Source organism: Scyliorhinus canicula, chromosome 19, assembly GCF_902713615.1.
Source record: "Scyliorhinus canicula chromosome 19, sScyCan1.1, whole genome shotgun sequence".
Lineage (NCBI taxonomy): Eukaryota > Metazoa > Chordata > Chondrichthyes > Carcharhiniformes > Scyliorhinidae > Scyliorhinus > Scyliorhinus canicula.
This window is the reverse complement of record NC_052164.1, coordinates 68,996,473-69,014,781: the sequence shown is the minus strand read 5'-3', so window position 1 is coordinate 69,014,781 and position 18,309 is coordinate 68,996,473. Positions and strand designations below refer to the sequence as shown.

General features: G+C 43.7%; 1 protein-coding gene and 1 pseudogene across 9 annotated transcripts in view; both read right to left on the bottom strand.

Annotated features, from left to right (window-relative positions):
• The window catches only part of pknox2 (pbx/knotted 1 homeobox 2), a 540,450-nt gene extending 528,362 nt beyond the window's left edge, over positions 1-12,088 (bottom strand). For 2 of the 9 annotated variants that reach the window (XM_038779090.1, XM_038779092.1), the window contains exon 1: positions 10,370-10,676. The gene's annotated coding sequence lies outside the window, so the exon portion shown is untranslated. Of the gene's footprint in view, positions 1-10,369; positions 10,677-11,174; positions 11,194-12,016 lie in introns of those variants that run through there. The other 7 variants (XM_038779085.1, XM_038779094.1, XM_038779091.1 and 4 more) reach the window with 6 other exon arrangements.
• LOC119954015 lies at positions 953-17,987 on the bottom strand (annotated as a pseudogene).
• Between the last annotated feature and the right edge of the window lie 322 nt (positions 17,988-18,309).

Sequence of the window (18,309 nt, the reverse complement as noted above, 5' to 3'; positions counted from 1 at the left end):
CAGCATGAAAGAAGAAATAAACGTAAACAAATATACATATAAAGATAACTCATCATCATCATAATAATACTCTATTGTCACAAGTAGGCTTACATTAACACTGCAGTGAAGTTACTGTGAAAAGCCCCTAGTCGTCACATTCCAGAGCCTGTTCGGGTACACTGAGGGAGAATTCAGAATGTCCAAATTACCTAACAGTAGAAAATGAATTAGATTTGGAAGATATATTCATTATTGACCAGAGTGATATGAAAATAGAACTCCATTAAAAATAGATGGAACCAATAAATTGATGGAATTACATACCACTTCGGATAGCAGTAACCTGACAGAGGGTGATACAATTGAAGACAAATGGACAATTCCAGTGATGCTGAATGCCTTATTAATCAACTGCAAGCTAGTCACGGAAACGAGTACCAACCTTCGCATGAGAGTTCAACTGACAGTTTTATCAATAGAAATGGCCGATCACCTACAGTAAAAATGCGATTGAAAAACTTAGGGGTATGTGACCTAGAAGCATGGGTGCACAATCAAAATCATATCGTGCAATTTGCAATTGTGGACACAACGCGAGAGTCCATATTGGGAGTGAAAGCATGTGAAGCCCTGAACATCGTCGAGCGACTGTACGTTCCAGACAGCACGAAGACAAATGATCATTGTAACTGGCCATGAGATCCGATGAGGACAGTGAAGAATCAGGACAGAGAAGAATCAAACGATAAGTCAGAAGAAGATTATGAAGGTCTATCCACTTTATTTGCAAGTAGTGACAAAGTGATCATAAGTAGCATACAACTGTGCAGGACAACGGCGAGACTGACAGTTTTCAGGTGGACTGTAGAGGCCGACAATAAAAGTGTAACAGTGAACAGATCAACTGTGAACGGACAAGAGAATGAAGACATCTTGGAGAGGTTGACTCCAGATGGGAAGCACAAATAGCTCACAGATACGTCAGATAATCCAAAGAGAACTGATAGTAAAAGGTTCAAAAATGAATCAGATAAGCCAAAAGGAACTGATCTTGAGAACACTAACTACAGAACAGAACTTACACAAAAGGTACGAAGTAGAAACCAAAGAACGACTGGCCAAAGCATTGCAATTCAATGTGTTAGGGCTTGCAGTCACACTTGACAAACTGTGCAGTATTGAAAAGCAACCCAGATAGCAAATGAGCAAGGGACTGCAGGACATTGTTTAGAAAAGAGCATCATTCCAACAAAGTGGACGAGTTGATATTTGCATCATTCCAACAAATTGGAAGAGTTGATATTTGCTTTAAAGACCAGAAAGCAAACCGGTTTTTCGGACAAAGGAAACAAGACATTGCCACCACAAGCACAGAAAAAAAAAGACCACGTCAGACAACAACAGGTGTTCAACCAGTCAAAAAACCTGATTGAACTGACAACCACACCACCACACTGAATATTGAATACAGCCCCAATTCATGAACTATTAAAAGTTAGTAACTGCATTGTTAACCTGCTACTTTTTAATTGTGATATTATGATATTTGATATGACATTGATTTTATGTATCAAATGTTTGAAAGTGTTTCAAACATTTTGTTCAAAGAAAGGGGGATGTGATATTATGTCGATTGTCTGGAATATAAAAGGGTCAATGTAATATCATAATTGACAACTAGATGGAGAACTATATAAAGCACTGACTCTGAGGCTTCTGGAAGAGGGCTGGAGAGAGCGCAGAGGAGAGAACTAGAGAGAGTGCAGAGTACAGTTATAGATAGAGACTAGTGTTAGTAGAGTATAGATTATGAGATTATTGCTTGCTGTAGGAGCAAGTGGTCAAACTTTAATAAGTTATGTAATAAATGTTAGTTTTGTTATTGAACTGAGCTTCTATGGTCCTTGTGAACACTACGACATCCATCCTGATAATAAGAATCACAAAGGACACCACAATTTTCACCAGTAATATACCACCTGTACATCTTTCCCAGTTGTGCCCGTACAACATTATCAAAGGGACCACCCACCCCCTCAACAACACCCTGGTCTACTTCTCAGTCACCCCTAACCACCACCACCACCACCACCTCACCTCTTCAAACACCTTTCATCTCCTTCCTTCGCCCCATCAAAAGCTCCAGACACTGCTCCAAAGTGAAACGCCAATTTACTTGTATTACTTTCAATTTACTATACTGTCTTCATTATTCACTATGTGGCCTTCTCTACTTTGCGAAGCCAAACAAAGACTGGGTGACCGCTTTGCGGAACAGCCTGTCCAGCCCACAAGCACACCCCAAGCTTCCTGCAGCTTGTCATTTTAATTCTCTATCTTGCTCCCAGTCTGACCTTTCTATCCATGGCCTGCTAGAGTGTTCAAATAAAACTGAACATGGGCATAAGGGTCAGAGCCTTATCTTTAGTCTGAGCATGCTACAACCTTCCGGATTCAACAACTTTAGATCAAAACTTCTGCCTCCAGCTTGCTGTTTTTTTTGATGGGTTTCTTTACCACTTCATGTTGTGACCACTGCATAGCTATTAGTGCCTCTGTTTCTTTACAATACCTACTAGCATTCTGAGGCTTTTGCCATTTAATCTCCCCTGCCTTCCACCCCAAAACAGAGCCTCCATTTTGTTCTTTCTGTCCCTCCCCCTCTTTACATCTCCACCTTTCTTCAGTTCTGATAAACGATCATCGACTTTTCTTTCCACAGATGCTGCCTGACCTACTGACTATTTCCAGCATTTTGTTTTTATTTGGGAAATACTTTTTCAATGCTTTACTTGCAAACTGCAAAACCCAGTCTTGGATGAATATTCGTCATTTCAATACAAGGCCTGGAGCAAAACAATGTTAATTACTTAATTTCTTAGGTCTACAACCCTTCAATTCTGGTAAGCCTATAAAATGTGCAAGGCACAACGATACAAATCTGCATTAAAAATTGAAATATAGACAACAATCTATAAATAAAGCGTGGAAGTAATTCTAGATCAATTTGGAAAGAGAGTTGAAACTACCGTGAGCAGCCTGTGGGCATGCAGTTATATCTGTAACTGCAGGCATCAGAGTATCAGATGTAATTATACACATACTGCATATATACATATTTAAAGTAAAAGTTTAACCACATACTGGGTTACATTATCAAGGAAGCTTCACTTTCCGAATTGCTTCTACTTCAAGTTCATGCTCTGGGTTACATTTTTGAACAATAATCATACATTTTTCGTAGGAGTTGATCACCGAGTGCTTCATTGGTGTTTTAATTGGACAGGTACATTATTTAGTGAAGAGCTGAGTCCTACACGGTAGGAAGATGTCAAATTCGATCTCAAGGGTTTCCCATTCTCAACAGCCACCTTCTGGGAAATGTCTGCATGGAAAATGTCATCTACAGACAGGGTCAGGTGCACATCTAGGGTCATATAGATGGAGAGCATGCTCTGGGTATGGTGGGTAAAGGATGTCACTCATGATATGGCACAGGCTACAAGTCACCAACTTCAAGAGCTGGAAGTGTTGGTTAGCATTTGACTTATCAAATAAGACAGCAGAAATCAACTCCTTAAGCCTTTACAAGAGACAGCTCAGAATGTTGAAAGCCATCACACTCTGAACTACAGCAACAACCAGAAGCTCAGCTCAGTTTCCAGCTGTCATTAGGTGTCCCATTTCATGTTCCAAATGGCTGTAGTCAACTTTACAACAGATCAGCGGGGAGTGGGGTGCTAAATCCTGTATACTTGGTTTCTCAAACACCTTTACTCAAGTTTAAAAACCTGTGGCCACATGCAAGTCAGTAATCGCATCTCAACAAAGCTGTGGCACTTCAGAACAGTCCTCCGAACCCCAAGGTTAGCTCATGACAAAAGGCCTAAATTTGTCAAATTACCACTTTAGATTTGCAAGGAATTCCAGAACATTTCCTAGTGTTTTGTGCATCATATCCCACAAATCTGTCAGTTTCCAATTAGAGTCATTGAGGTACCAGTAATTAATGTCCATTTCTGGATGGGGTTCACACGTTTTGGGGGGGGGGGGGGGGGACGGCAAAAAAAAAAAATCACAATTCAGTTCCTGCAAAGATCGAAAATCAGTGACCTTGATGTCAGAGCTTAGCAACTTAAACAGGATATTCCTCTACCAACCACTGATTCTAGACAAATTCTAGTTCGTCTCTAAACATATATAAAACTAACAAAGTGCTTTTCTTTCCATTTATACAGGATCAGAGACATGAGGCAATTGGGAGAAAGCGAGGTTCATGAAGAAAAATTCTTTAAAGCATATATATCTTTAAGCGACCTTGCCGCTTGTTGTGATGGAGCAAAGAGAGCTTACAGGTAAATTCACACCATGTTTCGCTGTGAAGCAGTTTTGCTTCATGCTAATGCTGCGGCAGACAGAATGTAATTGTTGTCTGAATTTGGAGTCAGATACGAGGAGTGGTGAAACTCCTGGCCGGGGGGGGGGTTACGTACTTTTATGAACTCCGGAACCCCAAAGCATTTTCCAGCCAGTGCTTTTGAGGTGTCGTCACTGTTGTAGTGTAGGAAATGTCACAGCCAATTTAAACATAGTGAGATAAATACCAGATATTTTGTTTTAATGGTGTTAGTTAGGGTATAGATTTTGACCAGAGCAAGAGGGAGAAATTTCCTGCTCTTCTGCGAACCATGTCAACCAGACAGGGCAGACGAGCCGAAAATGCCAAATTCATGCCATCATTCTGCATTTAATCTATTCTATAACTGACCTTGAAGTGCTTGAAGTTATTATTTGTGTCCTGCTAGGTTGTATGCCGTTATTAGAGTGCATGCCGTTCATCCAAACAAGGTCAGTTATAGAATAGATTATAAACAGGAACACCTTTACAGTAAAAGTATGAACTTGTACTTCAATCCTAAATTGATCTTTTATGTAAATCTGTGTCTGAATGGTTCCACTGATCAATATTTCCAATTCGCAGGTTAATCTTTCCTGGCAGCACAAGTAGCAGAAGTCGTTAGCACTGCGACTTCACAGCACCAGGGTCCCAGGTTTGATTCCCCGCTGGGTCACTGTCTGTGCGGCGTCTGCACGTTCTCCCAGTGTCTGCGTGAGTTTCCTCTGGGTGCTCCGGTTTTCTCCCCCAGTCCAAAGACATGCAAGTCCTTGCAAAGACACGGATTGGATAGGCCAAATTGCCCTTAGTGTCCAACGGTTAGGTGGGGTTATGGTGAGAGAGTGGGCCCGTGTAGGGTGTTCTTTCGGCTGGTCGGTGCCTCCTCCTGCTCTGTAGGGATTCTTTAATTTATAGGCATGGCACAGTCACAGGTACAGATTTAACCCTGACGTGAAGCTGAAATGTTGTCAGTTGTAGCATTGCTCGTCAAATCAGGTGATTGTCGGTTCACGTTCCACTCCAGAAAGTGCAAAATTTAGCTTGACACTCCAGTGCAGTACCAACTTAGTACCTCAATGATGCAGGTGCAATTTTTTGGACGAGATTTGACACCAAGGCCTGAACAGAGCTTCTACTCCTGATCACTATCCAGTGACCTGAAGAGTGCAGCTGATAGGCATAGACAGGATTGGGCTGAACTACGCAAGATAACCTACCAACACTTACTGGTGGAATTCAAATAAAGGATGGCCATTGGGATAAGAGAGGTCATCGAGATGGTTGCATCAATGTGCTAGGATGTATACTGCACACGTGGACAACACGGTAGCACAGCCGTAATGTGAAGACGAGGGGATTTTCACAGTAACTTAATTGCAGTGTTAATGTAAGCCCACTTGTGACACTAAAGATGATTATTAATACAGCTTCAATGGCACATTTATCTTGGAAACCTATGACCCAATCTGTGTTCTTTGAATATCAGCAACTCTTAACATGTTCGCAGGAAACATCTTTATCTGCTAATCATTTATTTTGAACAGATTATTGACAGTTAAACAATGGAATTTCATATCACTGTGCCTTCCTAAACACAGTGCCCAGTTTTAATCCTAGGGTTACAGAGAATTTACCCTTAAACGTACTGGCAAAGAGAATCAATTTAATATTTTCCTTTTCATTATAGAAAATGATTCTTCACCTTAAATCCTTGACAAATAGATATGCTTTAAAGAATTTAGCCTGTACTTCTCCATATCTAAATTTATTGGGATCAGAGTGTTAAAGCTGTGGATGAGATCTCAGGAGTGTTTCTTTGGGTGCGGGAAATTAAGTCAATGATCAACTTGCTTTTACTTACTATGCATCCATGTCAGTCTTGTGTTGTCAAGGACTGAAACATCAGACTGCAACCAAACATTAAATGTTCCATCGATTTCCGAATTAGACAAAGGGAACCCAGGAACAATAAGCAAACTAATTTGAATTGATAACTGGTTACAGATAAGACACCTAGCACTCTACAAGTTGCACAACAATCTAATTACTACTTCAGAATTTCCTGCATCTCTCTCATCAGCCCACCCATAACTTAAAAATATCATCATTCGTCTCAGTTCTCTAACCTGGAGAAACTTTACCATCTGCCCAGTTTCCCCATTGTTAATCATAGCCAGCTTCTGAGAATGGACAGTTGGTTGGCAGGCCTAATTTTTTGTAGTTTCTTTTAAGGTATCTCTTCCAGTCCACCAGTTCCTGCTCTGCCATTTAAGTCTCTGCGACAACTTGCTTCTTCATTAACTGTCATTGAAGATTCTTCCAAAGAAAATAAATCTAAAAATTACTGCTACTACATTTTTCTTAAAACATGCAAGCAGGTCATCCCGCAGAGTTGCCAGATCTCAAACAGATTCTGCCATCTCTCGCCAGATAGCCCGATTAAAGGCATTGTCTGTAGCAAGTTTTTTCAAAAAGTGCCACGAAGCTTGGGTTATAGAAGAGAGATTAATGGGAAGTAACAATGGAGTTGGACTGGGTAATGAAGCAAGGAAATAAAAGGGGGGTGGGGAAAGAAAGGAGAAAATGGGACAGATGTTTGAAGCGGTGTAATGTTGAAACTTCATAGAATACATGATACATGTAGCAAAATAAAACTCAAACTCTGATTAGCCTCGATTAGAGTTCACTGCAGCATCAAGTGTGAACCTCAAAAATCAAAATAGTCAACAGAAAACCAGGGAAATCTTCCAAGTCTATAGCAACGCCATTCAAGAATTATATCAGGATGCCCATTATCACACAAACATAAGTGCTCCCCCACAAAAGGCTGTGGACAATGGGGCAATTGGTGCACTGAAGATTAAGATCAACAGAATTTGAGGGAAGTATAAGAACATTTTGAAAAAGCACATAATATTTATGGGATCAAGAAACTGAATGATTAAACCAGCTGAAGCCAGGGCAGCACAGTAGCAGTGGTTAGTACAGTTGGTTCACAGCTCCAGGGTCTCAGGTTCGATTCACGTCTTGGGTCACTGTCTGTGCAGAGTCTGCATGTTCTCCCTGTGTCTGCATGGGTTTCCTCTGGGTGCTCCGGTTTCCTCCCACAGTCCAAAGATGTGCAGGTTAGGTGGATTGGCCATGATAAATTGTCCTAAAAAAGGTTAGTAGAGGTTACTGGGTTATGGGGATGGGGTGGGCTTAAGTGGGGTGCTCTTTCCAAAGGCCGGTGGAAACTCGATGGGTCGAATGGCCTCCTTTTGCACTGTAAATTCTATGATTCTATGATGCAGCTGAATACCTACCTCTGTGCTCTTATGTTGCAATTAAACTATTAGTTCCGTGGACTTACACCAGGAACAGGCAATGTTCAATCAGCATATTGTCAGACTCCACCCAATCGGCACATTTCTCTTAAGATTCCGTTAGAACAAACCAGTAACACTCCCAACTGATGGTCTGAAGCTAACCTTTAGAAGAACATTATGTTGCATGTGGGCAAGTATTAATTTAAAGTAAATGCTGCGTTTTGAACATACCAAAAAAGGAGTACAAAATTTAAGACTCCTAAAATGGACTTCTGTTAAATATACAATGCTCACCACTTCTTAAAAAAAAAAATCATCGGACACCATAACTGCACAACTAGATGATGCGATTGACTCTAAAAGGCCCTCTGAAATGCAAGCCATTCAGTTATAGGGCAATTAGCGATGGGCAATAAATGCTGGTCCAGCCAGCGACATCCCAGGAATGATTGCTTTTTAAAGTTAGAGTTTCAAAGTTCCTAAAAGACTAAGTCATTAATGAACCAGTGCCATGCAGTCTGGAATTAGAGGCATTTCTAAAGGTTAGTTTGGAAAGTAGACTAGAAAACGTGGACGACAAAATGACAAAGTTGAATCAGCATTTTGCTGGACAGCTGGCATTAGAAAGGAGCCCTCCAGCATAAACACTTAAGAGAAGCACCAACTATTCCCTGCAGTACCACTTTAATCCCGTTCAGTGAAAGCCGTTCAGTGAAAGCCAGGAGCAATTTTGCCCTGGGACATGATTTCAACCCTGCATAGGGCAAAAGCATTGTCATTGTCAAGTAAGAGAGAGCAAAATGAACAAGTTACAGTAACCAGTTATTGCAACGTGTGGTTGAATGCATCTTCTTCAGAAAGGCAGAAATCAAATTTCCCAAAAACCGAATACAAATCATGAAACCACCCCATTAACCTGAAGACTTAACACTTTTCAGCAGGACCCGATCTTCAGCTCCTGAGCATTCACCATTGGAAATCATCAATTATTCTCAATTTATTGATTAAAGTGACAGTTAGGTGTGAACCATCAGTTCTCTTTTTAATAAATGAATATTTGATTTGCCTCAGACTGAACTGCACAGAAAAGTCAAGAAAAATATGGGCTGATATCCAACAACATAAAATTACACCAGTGTCAGAAAGTATGTTATATATGTGGTTGCATCTGTGCAATTATTTTTTTCCTATATGTATAAAAAGAATGTTAAAAAACAACTAAAGGAAATGTGGTATTTACACTACACGATTGTTATTTTACATAGTACAGTATTTACATCACAGAAGTAGATGATAAAGCCCGAAAAGGTAATTAATGCTGCATACGAGCCTCCTCCCATCTGAACATATCCTTCTACTCCTTTTACCTTTCTGCATTTACCTGGATTCTCCTTAAATGGATCAACTCTATTCATCCTCACTGCTTTTTTTTTTTAATTGCCTTTGGCAGTCTCTATAAAAATACACACACTTGGAAAAACAGCAAGTGCCAATTACATCTAGAAAGTAGCGGGAGTACTAAAGTTGATGATGTACACGAGTTCCATTGCAATCACGCGTGATGGACACTGAGCGAAAGCACTTCTGCAACCATCTAATACAAGTTTCCTTGCATTTTCATTCTCACCTTCTCCCAGGATACTATCCCCATGCCCTCAGCTCGCTTGTTGTTTAAAACAAAAGAAAACTCTCCAGCTACATCTTCAAATAGAATTAATTTTTTTTTTTAAACTGTAAAAGCTACCCCAGTAGAAGCAGTTGTGTTTTCCATAATTACAGAAGCACAAGGAAATGTCATTATTATGGAAGGGGCATTCAGCTCAACTTGACAGTACCCTACAGGCTGTGCACCCTACAGGCTGTGCACCCTACAGGCTGTGCACCCTCCTCCAATCCCCCTATTCCACACCAGTTCAGTAATCCAGCTGGTAATTTCTCCCACAGATCATCCTGAGGAAATCAGGAAATGCAACTGCAAAGAATTGCTCTAATTTGGAACGTCTATAATACCCTACAGAGCCTTCCTTTTACCAGCAGTACACTGGCGGGAAAGTGGTCATTTCTACACCGGAGATCACCTAATAAAAAATTTAAACAGACATCGATCTCCCAAGAATAAGGTAATTTGAAAGCCAATTCAACAGTTCAAGCCAGACTATATCTATATCACTATCTCTATATACAAATTAAAATTTTAATTCAGCTTACCAAAAGCCTCAAATCTAAAAAAGTAGGTTAACAAAAGTGCAGAGTTACTTTTTCTCTTGCATTTCCCTACAAAACAGGTAATATTTTTAGATGAACACCCAGAACGAGTTAACCTTATCGTGCAACTTTTCACAAATAAACGCTCTCTGGTTGTGATTTGCACGTTTTCCTCACCTACAGATTCTCAGCCATAGGAAAAGAGAGAGGGAGCTAGAATCAGAGTGAGGAATGGAAAACAATGCTGAAATAACAGATACCACTTTGGGTGTACAAACATACCCACTGAACTGGAAGTACACCCATTTCAAACCAAATTCATACACGAAAACATCAGAATTGAAGATATCCAGGGGAGTGAGGGAATTAATAAAAACGACATTTGGGAGATGAGAACAGAGGAAGACTGTTTTTAAATGCACATGGGGGGGGGGGGGGGGGGGGGGTAGAGAACAGCTTCGTTTCTCCAACTGCATACCTGCTTCCTGCACAGAATCCCTCTGCGCCGTTCCGATTTACTCCCGTTACACGGGAGTCATTGGAATCCCAGCAAAACCCCAATAGCAACACAGAAATTCTGAGCAAATTAGTTCTGCGTTTGGTGGGACTGGCCTGGAGCGCACACATCCGCAGTTGTCCAGTTCGCTCCATAGCCCCTACTGATCGGAGGCTCGAATCGGATGCAGAAGCGCGAAGGGAAACATGCTAACTCGCTGGCGCTGTTAAACAAATTCTTCACAACATCTTCCCTTTGAAATCGACAACTGGGGCCAGTTCTAGCAAATTAAAGTCCACGTTTGGTTGCAAACAGCTCCTGGCTTTCTCCCCCGCCCCCCAAAACCGGGTTGAATGCTACAGTGGCAAACAGATTTTAGAAGCTGTATGGCGAGAGCTTTATAAACAGGGGCTGCAAGGAGGAGACTGAAATCGATTTATTTCCTTTTAATTAATCATTTAACACGTATTTCACGAGGCAGATCTAAATTTAAAATGAGCATTCAGGCCAAAACAAACCCAATTCTAAAATCCACAAACCAAGTTATCCTATCAGCAAAAAATGTTCCATTTCCTCTCCCTCGATTTCCATAGTAACAATATAATGGAACAAATATTAATTTGTAACAAGTGTGCTGCAACATTCCCGATGATACGTTAAAAAGGTTGAAATCACTAACAAAATAACAGCATCTCTGAATAGAACATCTCCTAATTTTCTTCCATCTTAAGAAACACACAATTTGAAATTCGAGAATACAAAACCTGACTGCTGGTTGCAAGCATACATCAAAGATAGCAGAGCTTCAAACTCTGCTCGAAAGTACCCAGCGCCCTCTTATTGTGTTTAAAAAGAAAATATTTTGTGAAACAAAACGCAATTAACACTGACAACAAAAAAAAACAAATGAAATGAAACGGAAGGTAACCGATCAAATGTTCTTTTGATCAATACCAGCTCTCGATAGGGGGGGGGGGGGGCAACAACAAAAAAAGTACATCAGGTCAACAGTTACATCAAACAGATAAAAGGGGGAAGAAGAGCGAAAAAGGAAATTGAAGTCTTCCAATAGTGCGAATAGGAATCTCCTCCCTTTTTTACATCCAGAAAGTGGCAATTTGATTTTAAAAAGGGGGTGGGCCTTTACAAAACAAAATAGTTTACAAAAAGGCTGCTCAGCATTATAAAAATTACATTCCCTCCGAAAATGCATCACCCCAGAGTTTAAAAGTACAAAATGTTGAGAAGTTGCGATTGAAGCGCCCAGCCACGGGTACAATTATCACACAGCAGCGATTTGGGAAGCTACGAGATTCCATTTGCAGGCACATACAGAAAAGACTCCCCCGCTCATCGCTTAACAATGCAGCTACTCCCACCCACCCATCAGCTGTAAAACTGGAGAGAGAAAAAAAAGCGGTGGAAAAAGAGAGTGGAGAGAAGCAAGAGCAATTTAAATGTGTGCCCTTTCTTCCGGCTGGGACACTGACTGACTGAATGAATGAAGTGTCTGCAGCTGCAGCAGCCCCTGTGTGCAATGTATCCGTGTGCGCCGCTGGTTACACTGTATTGCCCCGTGATACACTGTTGCACCGCGGTTACTCTGTCTCCCTGTGAATGACAGCTTACCTTCATGCCAATCTTCATCAGACTGACACCGCCGCGGCGCCGCCACGCGCTCACATCGAGACATCCCCATGACGTCAGCGCGCCCCGGCCTCGCCCCCATTGGCTGCCCGCTCCGCCCCCGTCACGCGCGGGAAGGCAGCGCCGCGGACTGATTGGAGCGGCCCACGCTCGGCTCCGCCCCCTTCCTCCTCCTCCCTCCCTCCAGCGGAGCGAGGAGGAGCTGGTGTACGAGAGGCTTGGCGGAGAGAGAGGGCGAGGGGGGGTGGGTCGGAGCAATTGGGTCATTTTAACCACCCCCTCCCACCCCAAGCTGCGGCCGCTGGGCGTTCATCGCCCCGCTCTCCTCCCCCTACATTGCGTCGCAGGCTTTCATTGGACAGCACAGCTGTCACTCAGCTGTCGCTCTAGTGCTTCCGTTCTCCCTAATTAATATTCATAACCGGCGAGTTTTTTTTTTAAAGGGCAAAGCACATCAGCGACGCTCTGCAAATGGCCAAGTCAGCCAGGGAATGGCGTAAAGTTGCACTGGACCACCCCAGCTATCTCTGACAGGGGGAAATAAAATGTCGTAACTGCAGCTCGTTATATTTTTATTGCAACATGATTAAAAATATATAAAACCCACTCAATGTTTCAGCTGTTTTTTTTCTCCTTTTGATGAGGGAGCCAGAATCGAGTTAATGCTGCTGTGTTAATCTCATTCTCTGCACCTCCACATTAAATTTCCAGATGTCAAGTAATTCCTGACTTGGAAGAAAGCAGCTGCTACCAAACACCATTCAACACACACTTTTTTCTTTGCATAGACAAAACCAAGATGTTTTAAATCATGTAGTATTGTCCATCTCAAAATAGAGTGGAACAACACTGTTGTAAACAAAAACAACTTGTATTTTATGTACAGCCTCATTGGAATGGCCCAAGACTTCTCACACGAGCCATGTAAGTGAGCCACATAAGGAGATAGTAGCAGAAGTGAGCAAAAGCTTGGTCTGATCAGTCTCTTAAAGGAGGCGGGAAATGGCGAGAGAGGTGGAAAGATTTAGGGAGGAATTCCAGATCCCAGGGCCTTGGAACTGAATAGATGATTGCCAGCAGGGGAGCGATTAATATCAGGGATACCTGAGAAGGGAGTAGGAGACAGAAAATTAGCGAATGACTCTGAAAGACAGAAGAAGCACAGGTTAAAATGCTTACAGCACAGGAATCTGACAATATTAAAATGTATTTCTTTTAAATACGAGTATAGCAACAAAGTTGATGAGTTGAGGGCACAGATAGACACATGGCAAATGACATCATTGCTATAACTGGGGGCAGCAGGGTAGCAGGGGCAGCAGGGTAGCATGGTGGTTAGCATAAATGCTTCACAGCTCCAGGGTCCCAGGTTCGATTCCCGGCTGGGTCACTGTGTGGAGTCTGCACGTCCTCCCCCTGTGTGCGTGGGTTTCCTCCGGGTGCTCCGGTTTCCTCCCACAGTCCAAAGATGTGCGGGTTAGGTGGATTGGCCATGCTAAATTGCCCGTAGTGTCCTAATAAAAGTAAGGTTAAGGGGGGCTTGTTGGGTTACGGGTGTGGGGTGGATACGTGGGTTGAGTAGGGTGATCATGGCTCGGCACAACATTGAGGGCCGAAGGGCCTGTTCTGTGCTGTACTGTTCTATGTTCTATGGATATTTAGGCAGGATAGAGAGGGGGCTAAATGATGAGGGTGGAGAATTATTGGTTAAAGAATCAATGATAATAATATTTATTAGTGTCACAAGTAGGCTTACATTACACTGCAATGAAGTTACTGTGAAAATCCCCTAGTCGCCATACAACGGCGCTTGTGCGGGTACACTGAAGGAGAATTCAGAATGTCCAATTCACCTAACAAGCACGCCTTTCGTGACTTGTGGGGGGAAACCAGAGCACCCGGAGGAAACTACGCAGACACACGGAGAACGTGCAAACTCCGCACAGACAGTGACCCAAGTCAGGAATCAAACCCGGGTCCCTGGTGCTGTGAAATCACAGTGATTACATCTGTGAGGAGGGATGATATATTAATGAGTCAAAAAATGAAGCTATATGGGTTGAGCTCAGAAATAAAAAGGGGCCGCCACACGACTAGGATATACCATCCCAAACAGTGAGAGGGAGATAGAAGGACAAATATATTGCCAAATTTCTGAGTGCAAAAACAATAATAATAATCTTTATTATTGTCACAAATAGGCTTATATTAACACTGTAATGAAGTTACTGTGAAAATCTCCTAGTCGCCACACTACGGCGTTTGTTCGGGCACACAGGAGGAGAATTCAGAATGTCCAATTCACCTAACAAGCACCTCTTTTGGGACTTGTGGGAGGAAACCGAAGCGGCTGAAGGAAACATACACAGACATGGAGGGAACGTGCAGACTCTGCACAGACAGTGACCCAAGCGGGAAACGAACCCGCGACTCTGGCGCTGTGAAGTAACAGTGCTGACAATGTGTTACGGTGCTGCCCCTAAATCTGTAATAATTGGGGACTTGATCTACCCTAATATCAACTGAGAGACAAACGGTATAATAGGCATAGAGGGACAAAATTATTGAACTGCATTCAAGAGAACTTTATTAGCCAGCATGTAACAAGCCCAATAAGAGTAAGTGCAATTCTATGTTTAGTCTCTGGAAATAAAGCTGGGTAAGTGGATGGAATAGCAGTGGGGGACCATTTGAAGATAGTGATCATAATACAGTTATATTATGGAATTATGGAAAAGGTTAAAGACCAAACAGGAGAAAAAGTTCTAAATTGGGTGAGACAAATTTTACAAAGCTGAGAGACGGTCTGGCAAAAGTATTAGTTACAGCCACTTCATCATAGAATCATAAAATCCCTACAGTGCAGAAGGAGGCCATTTGGCCCATCGAGTCTACACCAACCCTCTGAAAGAGCACTCTACCTATGTCCACTCCCCCGCCATATCCCTGTAACGCCATAACCCCATCTAATCTTTGGACACCAAGAAACAATTTAGAATGGTCAGTCCACCTAACCTGCACACATTTGGACAGTGGGAGGAAACTGGAGCACCCGGAGGAAACCCACGCAGACAAGGGGAGAATGTACATACTCGACAATCACTCAAGGTTGGAATTGAACCCGAGTTCCTGGCGCTGTGATACAGCAGTGCTCACCACTGTGCCACCATTCCACAGAAATCGGTGAAAAACTAATGGGAGGCACTCAAAAGCGAGATTCTACAGACACATTGTAAACATGTCCCCACAAAGAAAAAGGGCGGTACTGCTAAAGCTAGAACCCCCAGATTATCTAAAAGCATACAAGGGAAGATAATGCAGAAAAGGAAAGCTCTGACAGTTGCAAAATAATTAATAATGTGTAAGGTAAGGTAAAGGTAAAGTCGCCATAGTCCCAGATGACCATAGGCTTCTTTCACCTTTGAGGGGGAAGAGGTCTCTGGTGGTGGTTTAACCTGAGGATCACCAACACCTCACTGAGGGGCAAGAATGAGATGACGGGCCTTCATTAATAACACCTAGAGGAGTGCAGAAAGTACAGGAGTGAAGTAAAAAAGGAAACTAGGAAAGCAACAAGAGGATATTAAAATATATTGGCAGGTAAAATCAAAGAAAACCCAAAGATGTTTTATAAGTACATTAAGAGCAAGAGAATAATTAAAGGAATGGGAGCGTTTATTACAGATGTGCATGGTAATTGGTGTGTTAATGCTGAAGGTGCGGGCAGTGTTGTGGTGAGTATTTTGTCTCCCTCTTCACAAAGGAGAGGGATAGAATCATAGAATGTAGAGTGCAGAAGGAGGCCATTTGGCCCATCGAGTCTGCACCAGCCCTTGGAATTAGCACCCCACTTAAGCCCACACCTGTAACCCAGTAACCCCACCTAACCTTTTATTTGGACACTAAGGGCAATTTAGCATGGCCAATCCACCTAATCTGCACATCTTTGGACAGTGGGAGGAAACCGGAGCACCCGGAGGAAACCCACGCAGGCACGGTTTTGTGAGGGCCACAAAGAATCCAGCACGAGTTCACAAGTTCATCAAACATTTTGGTGTCTGGCGCAGCTGGGTACGTAAGGCTCCTAATCACCCCAAACGTATGCAGGCCACAGGCGGTGAGCAATATGACCACCTGGCGCTCGTTTTCGGTGATGTTGTTTGCCCGGAAACAGTAATGCATCCTTTGTGCGTACTGGTTCCAGCTTTCCAGCGCAGCATCAAAAACATCCAAATGTCCAGACAGAGGCATGGTATAATAGAAAACAACTTCCAACCTGTGTCCAACAAAAATCCAGGGAGGTGGCTTCAGCAGTGTAGACAGCTATTCACTTTAACCCTCGTCGCCAGTTTTGTGAGGGCCACGAAGAATCCAGCACGAGTTTTCAGGATACAAAGAAATAACATTTATTTACAAATTAACATATATATATATATATATACACACACAACAGCAGCAACTTCTCTTGCTGCCAAACTCCTCTCTCTGGTTCCAAACTGGCCAACTCTATTTATGCAGGGAGTCTGCTAATGATTTCTCCGCCCCCCTCATTGGGGAAGCTCATACTCCCACAGGATTGTGGGATTGCCATTAGTCCCCAGCCAGTGGTAAGCAGGCAGGTTATAACATCCCTCCCCCCCAAAGTCCAAGGAATCCACCGAAGACCCTGGTGAAGGAGGGCGTCGGACTCGTTTTGCCACAGGCCGTTTTGCACCATTTGCACAAGGCGCTGGATCAGGCGGCGTGTAACGAGATGGAGACCGGTACTTCCGTGATGAACGGCGTAATGGTTGTACATCCATGGCCCGTGGGCCCAAGGATTCCCCCTCTGAGGTGTCTTGTGTCTCCATCTCGGAGTCAGAGTCTGCTGCCTCCGTCATCTCGGTGTCTTTATCTCCACGCGGTTCTGTCACGACCTGCGCAGGCTTTGAGTGAGGCACCAGAGGAAGATTGTGAGGAATACTTTCCATTGTGTCTGGTCTCTGCGGCTGTAGGAATGGGCTCCTGGGCGGGCAATCTTTGGCAGGGATAGTCTTCTGGACAGAACATGGTCTACATGTTTGCGCTGGAGACGCCCGTGGGCTTGTACCTGGTAAGAGATAGGGCCCGTTTGGCGAAAGATTACGCCAGGGACCCACTGGGCACCACCAGCAAAATTCCAAACGAACACTGGGTCACCGGGCGTAAACTGCTGAATCGGCCGATGCCGAGAAAACCCATGTCCCTGCCGTTCTTGTCTGTGGCGTACTTTTGAGCCAATGTCCGGGAAAACCATGCTAAGGCGGGTGCGAAGTCTCCGGCCGATTAGGAGTTCTGCGGGAGCTACCCCAGTCACCGCATGGTGGGGTGGTCCTATATGAAAACAAAAACCGAGCCAGTCTCATGTCTATCGACCCAGAAGACTGCTTCTTTAGGCCTCGTTTGAATGTCTGCACTGCGCGCTCCGCCAACCCATTTGAAGCCGGGTGGTAAGGGGCAGTGCGGATATGGCGTATGCCGTTCATCTTCATGAACCTTGCAAGCTCCTCACTTGTGAACGGAGTGCCATTGTCTGTGACCAGCACCTCGGGGAGGCCATGTGTACTGAAAGACAGACGCATCTTCTCGATTGGTTGCGCAGGACGTTGTGCCTCCCATCTTATGCACCTCTAACCATTTAGACTGGACGCCGATTAATAGCAGGAACATGGATCCTTGAAAAGGGCCGGCGAAATCCGCATGCAAACACTCCCAAGGCCGCTCTGGCCATTCCCAGCGCGGCCGGCGGAAGCTTCTGATGCTCCTGGCAAATGGAGCAGTTTTGGGCCACCTTCTCAATGTCGGTGTCGAGGCCTGACCACCAGGCATAACTCCGGGCCAACATTTTCATTTTGGTCACACCTGGATGCCCATTGTGCAAGTCTCTGAGTATCAGCTCCTGTCCTTTTTCCGGGATAATCACACGCGTCCCCCACAGAAGGATGCCGTCTACCACGCTGAATTCGGACAGCTTGGAGGAAAATGCCCGCAACTCGCCTGGGAGCTGTCTATGCTGCCCTCCATACAGGACTATGTGCCGAACCTTCGACAGGATTGGCTCCGTCTGGGTCCACTCACGGATCTGTGATGCCGTGACAGGCAAGGTGTCCATAAAATTTAGGGTTGCAACCACCTCACCGGTCATAGGGGTTGACATGGGGCCGGTCGATAAAGGCAATCGGCTCAGTGCGTCGGCATTTGCTATCTGGGTTCCTGGTTTGTGTTCCAGAGAATACTCATTGGCAGCGAGCAACAAA